This window comes from Atta colombica, unplaced genomic scaffold (genome assembly GCF_001594045.1).
Source record: "Atta colombica isolate Treedump-2 unplaced genomic scaffold, Acol1.0 scaffold210, whole genome shotgun sequence".
NCBI classification, from domain to species: domain Eukaryota; kingdom Metazoa; phylum Arthropoda; class Insecta; order Hymenoptera; family Formicidae; genus Atta; species Atta colombica.
The window spans coordinates 325,231-340,518 of record NW_017259306.1 but is presented as its reverse complement, the minus strand read 5'-3'; the positions used below and the strand labels follow the sequence as shown (position 1 = coordinate 340,518).

Here is a 15,288-nt window from a genome sequence, read left to right as displayed (position 1 = left end):
AGAGAGAGAGAGAGAGAGAGAGAGAGAGAGAGAGAGAGAGAGAGAGAGAGAGAGAGAAGAGTGAGAGCAGAGAGTGGGAGTGGAGTTAGGGGTGAGAGGACGAGAGGGATGCTGGGGCGGTTCAGGAGAGACCGAGTTCACGCCGAGTGGAATACGGTAGTTTGTGTCAGACCACGGAGCTCGGAAGATGCTCCCGGTTGTTTACGAAACGGGCGGACCACCCTCGTCGCGACGGCGGCGTCGCGCCACCACGGTTCCTCTCGTTATCGCCGCGTTGACCGTTTCCGGGAAAGCTGAGATAAACGCGAGAAACACTGGTGCCGGTAGAATCAGCAGACTAACATCTACTGCCACGATGATGACCATGGCCTTAACCGTCCTCTTGGTCCTGGTACCCGCAGCGTTTCCTGAGAAGATTCCCATTGGTGAGTGTTGTTTGTGTGTTGTACATCGTTATCGTTGTATATACGGCGCTGAGAGTCCCGAGTGATACCGAACTTACAGCTATAGACATTTTGCGAGAGACCCGTCGAGTCGAGTGCTCGCCGGGCTCAACCTCGTCGAGCACGTCTGCCGTCGGCAGAAGGGTTACTGAACTCGGGGTATACATAGCCACCGTGTGCAAACATACCGTTCGCTTATGTATTCTAAATACTCGCATGGCATGCTCCAGTAATAATATCGACTCCTCCTCCTCCGGGGTAACATCATGTCGATTACATTCAATAGAAAAATGCGGCAAAATAAATAGCTTCATAGTAGGTAATACATGACAATCGCGATCGCTACTTCGTACCGCATTATTTCAATTGGAGCGCACTTAATTACAGCACTCGAATTCGCGCTCCATTGTGCGATATTTTAATTTGAGATAATATTTTTCTACGCGATAGGTGATGCCAGTTACATGAGGAACATTAATAGTAAAGAATAATAATACTGGAAAGCAAAATTCTATCGATATTATATGATGTAGTCAAAAGAACGTTTCCTATTTCACACGTTGTTTACGTTGTTGGTTGCGTAATGATATCGTTATAGCATGAAAGCGCACTTTGTAAAATATAGTTAAATTTATTTTTTTTTTGTATTTGAAACTTTATTACCGTTGTTTCTTTACAAAGATAGAGACAAATAACATTTTTTTAAAACTAATTATTGCATAAAGAAAATAAATTTCAAATTTTATGATATTTTTTTCATTTACATTTTGTTATTGTGACTGTATAATACAGGAAAATATTGAAAATAACATAAATTTAATCGATTTTTAATAAGCAAATTGAATTATACTTATATCAATGTTTTTTTTTAGAGTATGCTTTTAACATATTAATAAACAAATCATTAATATCAATTATAACATTTCAAAATTATGCTCGTTATTTGTTTTAATCTTTTTTTTGAAATAAGAATATTATCTCTTTTTTTCTCTTTCGGTATATCGATTTACACGTAGAAAATTTTTCTTTACACACGCGTATACATAAGTTACCAAAGAAATTGTTAATGTAAAAATACGTTGGAATCAAGTCAGGAGTTATAAATTCTTCTCCATCTTAAAAAGGGAATCGAAAGAAAGTTCAATTGAGGTTGTTTTCGAAAATCTCATGTTTCATAGGACGAGTTTCTTGTACATGAATAATTTAACTTCGAATAATATGGCTTCTATCAATCTTGTTTTACGATTTGAAAATAAGAAGGAGGAAATAACAAGTTAAGAAGCACAAAAGATAAGGCAAACGATCATAAAAAGTTTCTCATTTGGAGAACTGAACTTTGACATGTCGATTTCAAACTCACGCATGGACATTTTTTCGTCAGGTCGTGACCGAGTTTTATGAAAAAAACGCGTAAAGCGTTTTTGCAGGCGGCCAAAACGGTACTCGAAAAATATACAGATGGTATAAATACTACCGGACACGGTTCCAGCCTGATAAATATTGGAAGCTTACAAAATATTTTTTTAATCGTTAGTAACATCGTTGAATGTTTAACTTTTTACGTACTTTTGCGATACGTTTATTTATATTTCAACATACGACCCGTGTAAATATTATCGGGGTTCGCATCATTACCAATATTACAGGTACAAACAGTATTTTTCGCGACCATCTGTTTTCGACGGATATGATATTACGATATTTGATGTGTACTCAACGTGGTCACTACGTTGCAGCGGAATATATCGACACGTCGAGATTGCAGTACGCACAGTATGTATAATATAGTAATAGCGGTTAATCAATTGATTGTACCAGCACGTCTGTATTTGAAGCGTTTCAGCGCTATGTATAAATACTCGATATTTTTAATTCGATATACCGCTCTAGATCTCTGTAACAGCTTACATTCCATAACCGTATATTATCTTCTGTAGTCGAAAATTAATTCCGTCGATATTTACCGATCAGTTTGGATTGCGAAGCCATCGTGTGTTATTCAGCACTGCAATTGAATGAGAATTTACACGACTTATCTGTAAGCTTCGCCTATATCATTATGCCAAAATTAACTACGATATGTAGTAAACTGCTTATCATGCGCAAATCATCAATTATGGTAAAATAAAGATCATAATGTCATCAAATCTATATCAAATATAGATGCTATTAAATATTAGCCAAGTCCTCTTTATTTTTAAACAAGTCAGCTGCTGGAAATAGCGCTATATGGAAATAATACCATAACAGATGAAGCAGTGCAATTTAATCGATTCTACGAATGTGCACCTGCTCGCACCCGAAAATCGAAGCGTATTGTAATTAAATCGAGTCATCAAAAAGCGCTTAGCCTGGTCCGTATGAATTGTGCAAAACATTACTGCTCCGATGGATTACCGCGCGCGAACATTTACCGTCATTCTTCCGTTCTCATGAAATATTCCGCCTCTCACCATGCACGTCGACACTCTTGTTCTCTTCCTTTCTTCTCTGTTGCCTCTTTCGTCGATCAGAAATCCTTCGAACAAAGTCCATCGCTTGTAGAATTATGCTCGTTTAAAAGCTTGACGGATTATCGCTGTTGTCAATTTTAACGGACGCGGATGGTAGCCTCGATAGTGAGAAATAGAGAAACTAACGGAACTGAAAAAGAAACAGGTATATATCGAATCGGGTATCGAAAAGGGAAAGAAAGAGAGTGACGAAAGGGAAGGAGAGAGGGGGGAGAGAGAGAGAGAGAGAGAGAGAGAGAGAGAGAGAGAGAGAGAGAGAGAGAGAGTGAACGATGATGATGAAGAAGAAAGAGAAAGGATATGAGAGAAGCACGTTGAGCGAGTAGTGAATAATGAATGTCTATAGAAATGACGGCGTCTCTCTTCTGCAGTTATGCGAATGAGGAGAAACCGGGTAAGTCGACGAAAAGACGAGGAAGGTTGTGGCATGAGAAACGTCGACACGGGGTTGTGTGGATGTGGGTGTTGCGGAAAGGGTTCGTTGCTTCGTTCAAATTATACTGCACGCGCGAGTTACGCTTCTCCTCATCGTGCTCTGTCATACTTCAAAGCCACTGTGTGGCATATACTTTTGGTGGAATTATGCGAAAGGGATAGTGAAAATATCGGAGGAAGGTAGACGGTTGACCTCGATTTACGACACATCGGATATCAACGCTCCAGTTCATATTAACGCGATGTACACGCGCCGCGCGCTCACGTTTTTTCATTAAAGCTATAAAATTAATGCGCACGTGAGCGTACACTCGCAAAAGAGTTTTAGATTTTGTTTTTCGCTTCTAGTTGTGCTATAAAGTTAATACTAAAATAGTATCACGCAATAGTGCTTCCATACGCACATATAAATGATATTTTTTGCTGTTTAAATAAATAGTGAAATTAGCACATAATATTCTTATCATTTTCACGTAAATACGAATGATAAAAGATTACAAATAATAATAAAAAATTTGAAAGATTTTAAAATATTACATATTAATACTACGTATCAGATCGATTAAAGTTTAATAAAAGAACATCTTTACAAAATTTTAAATATATTTTTCAAATGTAAAAAAATTTCTCGTATTTATTTCACGTATTCGTTTATATATAATTTAATTGACATCTTTATATATGTAAAAGCTGAATATTTTGAGAGCACGTTTCTCTCGTGGATAGATACGTATATTTTAGAATCTTCAAAGAAAAAGTGTTTCACCTTTAGGCAGCGTTGCAATAATATTCGTGCTTGAGTGTAAAAAAATTAATTAGGAATTTTTTCAGTTGCGCAATTGACATTTTTTTCTTCCGCTAATTATAAGCATTAATATTATATTTTTCGTGTCAGAAATCTTCAAAAGATTTAAAGAGTTGATCTCATTTTTTAACGTATCTTTAAGCCTTTGAAGACAGTCTTTGAAAACAAGAAAAGGAGACGATAAAAGTCTTTGTTCGAAAGAAGTTGACTCACTTACACAATTCAAATTAAAATCTTTTCCTTTGCATGTTGCATGACGTGTTTCACAATCTACAAACTTTTACAATGACCTGTAAAAAATACACGACTTATTATATGTACATTTTTGTGTTGAAAACATTAAAAGTATAATCATTGTTGATACTTAAGATCGATATTAGATAGATTATTAAACTAATATTTTTCTGGCAAACTTTTATAGGTTTTTAAAAATAAGATAAGAGGGAAAAATGTTTTTCTAATACTAGCACACTTCTCTCTTTCTCTCTTTGGATGCGTTGAAGATTATTAAAAGATTTAATCGAGTGACAGCGACGGAACTTTAAACGTTCTTGGTATGTGATTGATATATATACTCAGAATGCGCATCCACTGGCCGTATCATGGTACACGGTTGAAGATACTGGCGTGCGATGCCTTTGTGAAGGGAGGCAAGGGCATCTACCACTCAAGCAGACCCGTCGGTCGCCTAATGCGATTAATAGCACGGTACTGCCAGACAAGGGAGACAGGACCATGTGCCCGTAGCCTTTCCATCGTGCCTTGCCTTGCCTTGCATACTGTCGAAGAATTTGCCTTCCGTTGCTAGAGGTCGGTAGATAGGAAGGCGAAATCGAATTTTCGTACGTCCGAGGTATTGCGCAGAGTTAAAACGAGAGTCGGAGAGAGAGGAAATTCTTGCTGCTGCATCGTCCAAGTATCTGTTATCGCCGTTTGAGACCGGCAAGCGATTTAATGGTCAAACGGCCGAAATGAGGTTTCAAAACTATGCAGATAATTTTCTTACATCTCGATACGTCAAGAAAAAAGGTTTAATTGCGTAATCACTTGACTTATTATTATGCATATTTTACTAAGAACATAACATAAAGGTCTGCTTAATACCGTAATGGACTTTTGAAACTTTGTTAATAATCAAGGTATTAAAATTGTAAATGTCTTGAGACGTGAAATGATTTAGTTGTACATTGATATTCTTATTGTGCAGAGGTATGAAAATTACAGAAGGTCGACACAACAGAGTTACAAAGAATAAGCGTTGACGTAAGAAGCGTTCACTGTAAGAATTTTCCTATTATTCTTATTGCGATATCAGTACAAAGGACAAGCGTTCGACGCAGGCACGTTGAAATGTCGGAATGTCTCGTACGTGGTGCATCCGACTACCAATTTATTGTTCGCATAATCGTGTGCAATCGGGCCGCCGTTATTCGGCGGCCGTGTAATGCCAAGCCGAGCTGCGCTGTGTTTCTATAATTGATGCATTGCCCTCCCTATTAGAATGACAAAACCGCTGGTTCTCGTATATGGTCATCGATGCGTATTCGAAGTCGAACACGATGCGCCGCTGCACGGTATGCCTCTCTGTGAATCGGTACCCTCCGGCACACCATCGGCATTCGTGCTTGCTGCACAGAACGTCCGCGTTCTGTGTGTTAAAGCTATTAATATAGAAATTCGAGCCCGCAAATTTCCGAAATTCACCGCGGCCGAAGATTCCGCGGTTTCATTTCCACGGCGCAATCGTGTTTCAGTTGATTTGCTTTATCGGGGTATATTTCGAGACGCCGCTATCGATGAGCGATCGCTCTTACGGTCAATTTGCTATATTTTCAAATCGTCCATTTAGCTAATAAGAGCAGAAATTATTATGTAGAAAAAAACGTATGTGCATATTGTTTCAAATATGAATATGTATTTGTTACTATGTGTCGCTGGATAAAGCGAATTATGCGGCTTTACTGCAGAATGAAAATATAAGTTATCTGGTTAATCTGTGTATGTGTAACTCGACGAGTACTTTTGTGACATCTCTATTAATTCCGATTATTTCTTCAGTCACAATACAAGCGTTATGCGGTTTATTAGGACCTTATAAATCGTATTGTAGTGGTGAGTAAATAGGATTTTAAGTGAAGAACACTGATTTACTTCCTCTCGCTTCGATTTGGTCTACTAATTCTCTTGGACGCCACGAAACAATTACTCTTGCGCCCCATGGCTATAATTTACTTGGATCGTGAGTTTTTAACTTCAATCCAATTTATTCTACAATCCTCTTTTCCTGACTACATCTACTATTAGAGGAGACGTTGTAAAACTTTATTCTTTGCAAAACTTTGTTACAAACGTTGAAAAATGCAACAATACATGTTTTCGTAACAATCGCGAAACTTTGCGAAAATTCGTTTAATAAATAATTTATTATATTTCTGCACGATAGCAGGGCATTTGATTCATTTTAATAGGATAATTATAACAATACTTTGAAACGCCTATATGACGTATTTGGATGCCTTGTGCATTTGTCGTATAACAATGTATGCCGGTCTGGTTGTTGAGCATTAGTGTCGATGGAATGCATATCTATCCATGTCGGGGAATAACGTTACTCTACTACTGCCACGTACGCGCCCTACGATGTCATGCTGTAGACTGCGCCCGCCATTACTATCGTTGCGGCAATAGCAGAAGCGTGGAAGCATCAGAGACGACCGCGAGTAATCCGATATTACCGAGCCGCTTTCCCTCGCGGAGCTGATATGTCTTCATAGGAGATGTCGTAAGGGTTTTCAGCCAATAGGGGCTTATTGTTACGAAAAGCGTACTTACCATTGTATCCATACAACGTGCTCGCGGTATTACATGTACCTTGCGTGTACATTTACATTGGTAAAGGTATAAAGTTAATTCCTTATTTGTGTTACATTATATTAAGATAATTATTCATGGAAAGTACGGTTTTGCTAAAATATTAAAAAATTTTTAAAATTAGTTTGATACACATTTAAAAATAATTCCGTCAGACATCTAAATAATTATGTAGGACGCTAAGCATTGATGACAATGTTGCAAAAGATTTTAATATTCTAACAACCAGTTTAAGTGTTCTATATAATTATTTTGATGCTCCAAACAAAATTATTTTCAGATCTATAGCTAACTAAATTTTTAGATATTTCAGGAAATTCGTTCTCTCCATGTTTCTATTTGATATAGGTATAATATTTCTTTTAATTCTCGAATATATATTCGAATATATATTCTCTCTTGAAATTTTTGAATTATTTTTATTACAGTTATTTAGAGATATTATTTATTTTTTATAAATAGAGAGAGAGAGAGAGAGAGAGAGAGAGAGAGAGAGAGAGAGAGAGAGAAAAGATGAATATCATATACTTAGAAGATGAAAGCATATTAAATTTAATAGCTAGCTATATCTTACGATATCTGATCGATTTTTCATTCAATTGATTGCGTTTCGAAACTCCGTATGGTTATTTCTATAAGAGTCGTGCACGCATCTTGCTCGTGTATTTTTCGACTATATATGCACGCGCATGTTTGCTTGCGATGTGGCATATATCTTCCAGTATATAGGAATAACGTTACCGTTAGGTACAAGTCTACATACGTGTCTTCTCTTCGCATACGGATACCGCATATACGTTATCTATGATAGCTCGCAGTGGAAAATGTCAGTGGCTCAACCACCGAATGTAACCCGAAGCTCTTCCGCGATGTTAAAATATATATACACGTTTCGGAGATGTCTGACCAATCGACCATAGCAAACGCGTAAAATAGTGTTGCGTCTGCGACGTATCCAATTTTATGTAATAGCATAAAATAACGAAATCCGTTATTTTAAAAAATAGAAATAAAATTATTCTTATAATTAATGTAAAATGATATTACAGCACCTGCAGTCATTCTATAAAGAGCAAACTCTATAATCTTACTTAATATCGAAATAATTCTATGCAAAACTTTTATCTGTCATTTTGTGTCTATAACAAGTTTATATATGGCTTGCGATTATTTTTCATTATTCTATTATGCAATTTCATGCGCATTTCTTGAATGTATTAGAAGTAAAAAATTTCAATTTTTTGTTGTAAAGAAATTTCTACATTCTGTTTACAATCGGAATAGGGTGATTAAAAAGTTTTCGAGAGCAAGGTCGGTGAGAAAAAATTCTCTCTTAGAGATAAGCTGTCGTGGTTACGCAAGATATCGTACCGTCTGCCGTGAAGATTGCAGAAGAGTTAGTGGCGTTGGCGGGGATATCGCGCGGTAAAGGTAGTGGGAAATAAAAGACGAGGTAGTAGAAGGCGGCGGCTTTGGTGGAATCAGTCGGAGAGGAAGTAGCGTGGGAGCAAGCGGTAATGTCATAGATCGACTTGGGGACGTTTGCACAGGAAGTCAGAGGACGATGGAGGGAGGGAGAAAAAAGGCGAAAGTGAACCGCGAGAGAAAAATCAAGGATAAATCGGTAGACGAATAGGTAGGATGGAAAAGAACGAAGAGGGAAAGATAGATAGATAGGCGGGTAAAAAAAGGGAAAAAGAATTACCGTGAGAGTCGACAGAGGCGAAAAGCACGCGGAAAGAGCCTCCATGATAGTAAGAGAGACATAAGGCACGTGTGAGCTTTTCGAGAGAAACGTCGAAACGCGTACGAGTAAAAGCGGAAAGGATGGAAAAACGGGCAGACGAAGAGATGGCGAGACGGGGATACGTCGGTGGTTGCGTGAGGAAATGGTAGAAGAGAGAGCAGAAACAGGACAGGAATAGAGGGATCGATGCTTGACTCTGGTCTGGTTGGTACCTATACCCTTCTCCTCTGCTCTCTAGCCCGGCCGCTTCGCTTCCAGAGCCGCCACCAACACCGTAGTTCGTAGTACGGCCATTTGCCAGCTTCTTCTTGCTCGAATCCGGGACGGTTATTAAAATCCGTGTGGCCCAAGTCGTGCCCCGTCACCGAAAGGAAGGCGCCGAACTTTTCCCTACTTCCGATTCTTTGCTGGAATTTAATTAAGGCTGCGACAAGGAGCGGCAACGTCGTTTCGAAGATCGGCCGACCCATCGCCTTTATAATATCGTGCTTATATTACCGACACTACCGCGCACTATCACGAACCGATTAATGCCCGAGGAGGTAATACGTCGTCCGTGCAAGAACACCGCATTGTCGCGCCGGTACCATCTTCTTCTGTTTGCACTCGAGTCACGTACCTTGAGAATTCTCGTGGCTGTTGATAGTCGTTTGTTCAAGAAATAGGCGTAGCATATGCCGGTGTAATATGTCATTTTCTCACAAGATAATTTGCATTTTTGAAAATTTATTCGTCACATTTTCCATTGTCTTATTAATAAACTAAAATACATTAAATTTAATGGAATCGTTTAACTTGGAATTGTTTATTGTTTACAAACATTTATTGTTTACAAACATAACATATATATATTTAGCTAGGATTAAAAATTTTATATATAGAGAGTATAAAATATAGAGAAAAAGGGAGGGGAGGGAGAAAGAGAGAGAGAGAGAGAGAGAGAGAGAGAGAGAGAGAGAGAGAGAGAGAGAGAGTGTGTGTATGTGTGTGTGTGTGTGTGTGTGTAATCTACAGTAAATTTTAAAGTAAAAGCAAATGAAAGAATACCACACTAGTCAGAAAAGTACAGAAAAAGTGGCTTCGGTCAAATCAATGGATACTGTAATATATTGTAGATTATGTTGATCAAAAGTTTCCCTAGAATAAATCATAAAAAAATTGATCGATTTTGCTGTAACCTCACCTGTACCCTCAAAATTGTTATTTTGAATTTGATCGCGAACTTGGACAGTATCTTTATAATGAACTATTCATTTCTTGGTAATTCTATCTTAATACTTGTATGCACAGAATGAGACGAATTTTAATTGATGTAAAGAAAACATATATATTCTATTTAACGAAAGATTTATCATATAATAGGCAAAATAGAGATTTTTCTATATCGTATACGCAGCGTTGCTATAAATCTGGAAATTAGAGAAATTAGGAAAATTGGAAATGATTAAGAAAATCAGGGAAATATCAGGGAATTTTACAAAATTTTCTGAAAAATTAAAATTCTCTCTTTTGGTAGTTAATTTTAAAGTTTGAAATACTAACAATTAGATGCAATGTCAACAACATTAATAATAATTTACATTGCCATGTTAAATTGTTCTGTCAAGAAAATATTTAATAGTTTCCGGTATCAGAACGAAAAAATAAAAAAATTAAAAAATATTATTTCAAGCAAATTATGCAATTTTATTTGGAAATTAGAGAAAAGTCATAGAATTTTAGGACAAGGAATTTAGAGGCAACTCTGATACATAAATCAACACGTTTTGGCTCGGGCTTAGAAAATTGAGCTGATAAAATAATCTTGACATCGCCATTTTGCCCGCTATGCCACTTAATTCTTATTATTTAAAAAGACATCAAATGGATCAAAAAAACTTCTATTGTTTGGAATCATTTTTCAAAATATCGTATATATTTTATATATTATACACGAATCTTGAGAAAGCAGTTTTATATAGTTGAAGTGTTAATAAACTTATGATCGCGATCGTATCCCGAGAAGTGGCTATTACGTATAATCGGCAACAGGAATCGTTTCCCGATCCTCGACGTGAATCCCCATTCAAGTTTAGACGGGAATGTATGAAAGCAGAAATAAACGGAAACGGGAAGTGCGGTGCGGAAAGAGATCGCGAGCGCCTCTTTTGAGAGGCGGCGTGCTTCATGTTGAAGAAGAACATCCCTAAAGCTGGCGTTTCACTCGTAATTTTCCCGCTTTGGTGACTCTGTTACGAGTTACCCAGTGGGTCGGCAGAACGACTGAAATCTCACTTGGCAGACCACTGCGGCTTGGGAATATGACAAGGGGTATACTACCCTCCCTAGAGGTCCTTATGGACCACATTACTGCTCCGCGTGAGATATTCGTATTTACATGCTATACGTCAGAACGTCTAAAGTGGCCCGCGATACCTACGTACCTTCCATAGAAGGTTTCGAAACACGAGATCGAGCCGTCACGCAGGCTTAACGTCCACACGCGTATGCCGTTACCCAAGGATCCGCAAATATTTATCAAGTACACACGATTTCGGTTTTCCGATCTCGAACGTTGCGGGATATTTGACGTCTGATGGATAAAGTTGGAGAGAAATGCGACGTCTAAAGGATAACTTTCAAAGGTATTGGCGCGATAACGTTTGTAAGCGGCTAATAACAGTAATGATAAAAGCTTTTACAATACTATATTTTGAATAAATTCTGACATCATATCACATCACATTACGTTATATTACGACTGCAAAATGTAAACGTATCGTAAATGCAAAGTAAAAATTGGTGCGGTAACTTACATTCATGTATTTCACGTTTATCACGCTCGGAACTGTAATATCTAGGTATTATTACAAAATATTAAAAATAATAACATAACACACACATAAGAGAACATATAAAAAAGATTTGATATACAATTTTACAACGAAATAACAATAGTGAGTTTATATGAGACGATATTAATACCGTAACATGTATCGCCACATTGTTTCTACCAAGCGAGCGGTATTTACTGTAAGTGCCTCTCTCGCGGGCAGAATGAGCATTCTTGTAATAACGGCGGAATTTGGCGTAGCGCATAAGCTTTTATCGTAAAGCTGCGAACGAGATAGAGAGTGAGCAGTATCCGGCTGGTGGCCTTTAATGGCGGAGATTATCTAAGATAGTAGATATCGCGCGGGGGAGTAAATTCCACGGATGGCCAAGACTCTACACGGCCAGAGGATATTTCCTACGATATTTTATCGCCCACCGTGCGTGATACGACGGCCCATTAATCCTGTTCTTGTTCCTGGACTCCGTCTTTCCTTCTATCCCGTGCCTTCTTTCCTTTCTCATCGCGCGTTCGGATCATCTTCCTCTCTTCCTCTCTCGCTTTCTCTCCGTGACTGTCCTCAACCGGAAAGATGATAACGGGGCTGTAGAAACAGTTTGTTACGTGGCACCAAAAAGGCGCGATGTAAGAAAAAGGGAGAAAGAACGAGAGAGAGAGAGAGAGAGAGAGAGAGAGAGAGAGAGAGAGGGGGGGGGGGAAGCTCTGCGCTTTTCGGAGCGGTTAATATTTTTAAGAACCTCTTCTCTCCTTCATAGTAGTAAACCCAAGACTGAGACGCTCTCTGAATCATCTGCGACAGCTTTATTTGCGACCGTCACACCAGCTTCGGCTATATACTTCCCTCGTTTTCGTATCGCTTGCAATATTATATATAATAACGTGTCGTAAATGTCATTCGCAACTTTTCGATTGAACACTGAAAAATATATCAAGTATAACTATTTATATTCCCCGTCCGAAAATTGACATTACACTTTTACGCGATGCTGGTTGTGGAAAGTCGCATCTTGAAACTGTCGGGGCTTTGCATACTGTTACCACAAATTCAGTCGCGGCGTGTAGGTTTTACATATTGTTTCCACAAATTCCGACGCGCGGCACCAGGATCCCAAATGTGCTATATTTCTAACCCGAAAAGAATACCCAAAAGTACGTTAAACAAGAGTGATACTAGAACATTCGAGATCAAGTGGTTGGAATAGAGAAAATTAGATAGCGTTATAGCAGCTTATATGAAGATGGATGAGAAAAGACCATGCCACATATTCGTCCATTGCCGTAGCTAATGCGTGCGGGCTGTTTCGCGTCTTGCGTTTTGCGTTTCCCTGTATGTAATGGGAGGTTAACTCGCGAGTTACAGCACCAAAGTTGACTCCGGTTTTGCCTTTAGCGGCGGATTAGTGCGGCTTCGCTAGGATTCACGGCGGCGCTTAATCATTTTCATTGCCCTCGGTATGCTGCCATCTCGAGAACGCGGAGGATGAGGCGTTGGGTGGTGGGATTGGACTTGGGGTTGGGATTGGGGTTGAAGAGGGAAGCCGAAACTCTCAACGGCCGTCTGTCGCTGCTGCGTCGTCTACAGACGACATAGGAAGTGCTTCTGCAATCGAATTATCACATAGATGTTAGAAAAACGATATAAACTTTTCACTGGTGTGATAGTATCTCAGCTTCTAATGTTTTTCAGCTTCTCTCTTCGTTCTTCATCGACTGTTTTTTTCGTGCAACACAGCAAAATCCTAATGAATCCTACTTAATGAAATATCTTTCGTAACCTCTACTGAACATACATACATCGATAAAATAATAATTGGATATAAAAAAACAACTGTGAAATCCTGTGAAAAATTTTATATTTAAAGAAAGAAAATTATAATATTTAACTTGTGTTATTATTGCACATATGTAACATCGATTGATCATTCTATGTTATTTAGAGTTTTATGACTACAGAGTGATATACGTGACACATATTGATAGAACTTATTTTTTTCAGTTTATATGTAAACCTGTTTTCATAAAAACCAACAGAAAAAAATAATACGTTCTAGCAACATGTATCATGTATAAGCATAATAAAAATTTTCATCTCTTGAAAGACGTAGGGGTTTATGAAAAGATGTTAATATATATATATAATCGGTTTCTGAGAGACACCAGTAATAAGCGGGCACGTTTCAGCTGTCTGCGTGTTTCGTGCACACGGTGGCGAGTTAACTCGCGAGTTACAGCGCTGCCGGTGTCTCTGATTTTGCTTTTGGTGCCGGATTAGAGAGGCTTTGCCGGGATTCAGGGTGGCGCTTAATCATTTTCATTGCTCTTGGTACATTGCCGTTCCGAGGGGTGGATGAGCTAGAGATGGTGGCGAGGTTGAGGGAACGATTATAAGAGGGGGGGAGAGGGAGGGAAGTAAAATTTATCCTTAGTTCTGAATCCTTGTAAGAGAGCGATCATAGGTAGCGCGCGAATGAGCACAAATGTCCCGGGAAATATTGTCCATATTCCATCATAAGAGAGGGTTGCGTGGATTGAAAAAAAATCTCTGGAGAATCCTGTAAACATCGATTCTTGAGTCGCTTTTTCATGAGAATTTCTATAGCGTTTCGAGTTGGAAGCGCGTGCATTGAAGCGTAACTGGGCATCGTTAGGACGCTTGTCGGGCATGAAATTGTGCTGTGATATTTAAAGAGCGGTAATGCACGTCGCGGAATAAAATACGAGTGCCGCAGGAAATATGTATCCGGCACGCTCTTTATGGCGATATATGACGCGTGCTTCGCCTGGGGTCGCATACGCGGTAAAGGACAACTTTATTGCAGTTTGAAATTGTATTCAGAAAATAACTTGCGGACAACAAACTGAGCTTTGAGCATCGAGTGTCTGAATCCTAAAGAGTAAATTTGATAGTTATTAACAGATATTTCAAGAAATAGAACTGAAAACAAAACGTCAGAGAATATTCAAATTAATGAAATATTATTTTGCTTAGTTAATATTATATATAAAATGATCGGGCATTAATTAAAATTAATTGTACATAACATGATGCAAATAATGGTCACACGTTGTAAAATAGCTACAACAAGAATATTTTATTATTTAAAAGGTTGTAATATTAAAATATGAAAATTTAGTATATACGGTATCATGTATATTTGCAAATATGTCACGTTTGTAACAGCATAGCGTCTGATACTGATTTCTATGCAAAGATACTAATATCACTATTATTTATACAATGTCAATAGTTATATACAGTCTTTCATTTTTATATTTTTTGACAGCTATGCTTATGAACGCATGAGAATTTCCGGGTTCGTATAATCACTGGCGTAACAATTTCTCAAGTAGTCGTTAAGAAATTTCCGCGAAAGACCGCAACCCAAAACTTCATCTAATACGAATTCATACGCATAGTTTCTTCGTATGAATTCCCAAGTAGGCCACGCTATGTGCCTGGCGAGGAGCTGACTATTACGCGGCTGTAGATAGAGAGCTGTTTTGGATTCGCGGCGAAGCCGCGCAGGAAATCGAGATGAGGTCGAAGGAATGAGGAAACGACAGAAGTAGGTCTGGATGATAAAAAGGTGGCGATGCGGGCAGAGTAAGAGAACGCCGAGGGGATGAGGTCGCGTATGAGG

The 15,288-nt window shown here is 38.4% G+C and overlaps 1 protein-coding gene across 1 annotated transcript in view; it reads left to right on the top strand.

Annotated features, from left to right (window-relative positions):
• The first annotated feature begins 402 nt into the window (after positions 1-402).
• The window catches only part of LOC108687709 (glutamate receptor 1), a 224,458-nt gene continuing 209,572 nt past the window's right edge, over positions 403-15,288 (top strand). The window contains exon 1 of the mRNA XM_018193628.1: positions 403-425. The gene's annotated coding sequence lies outside the window, so the exon portion shown is untranslated. The remainder of the gene's footprint in view (positions 426-15,288) is intronic.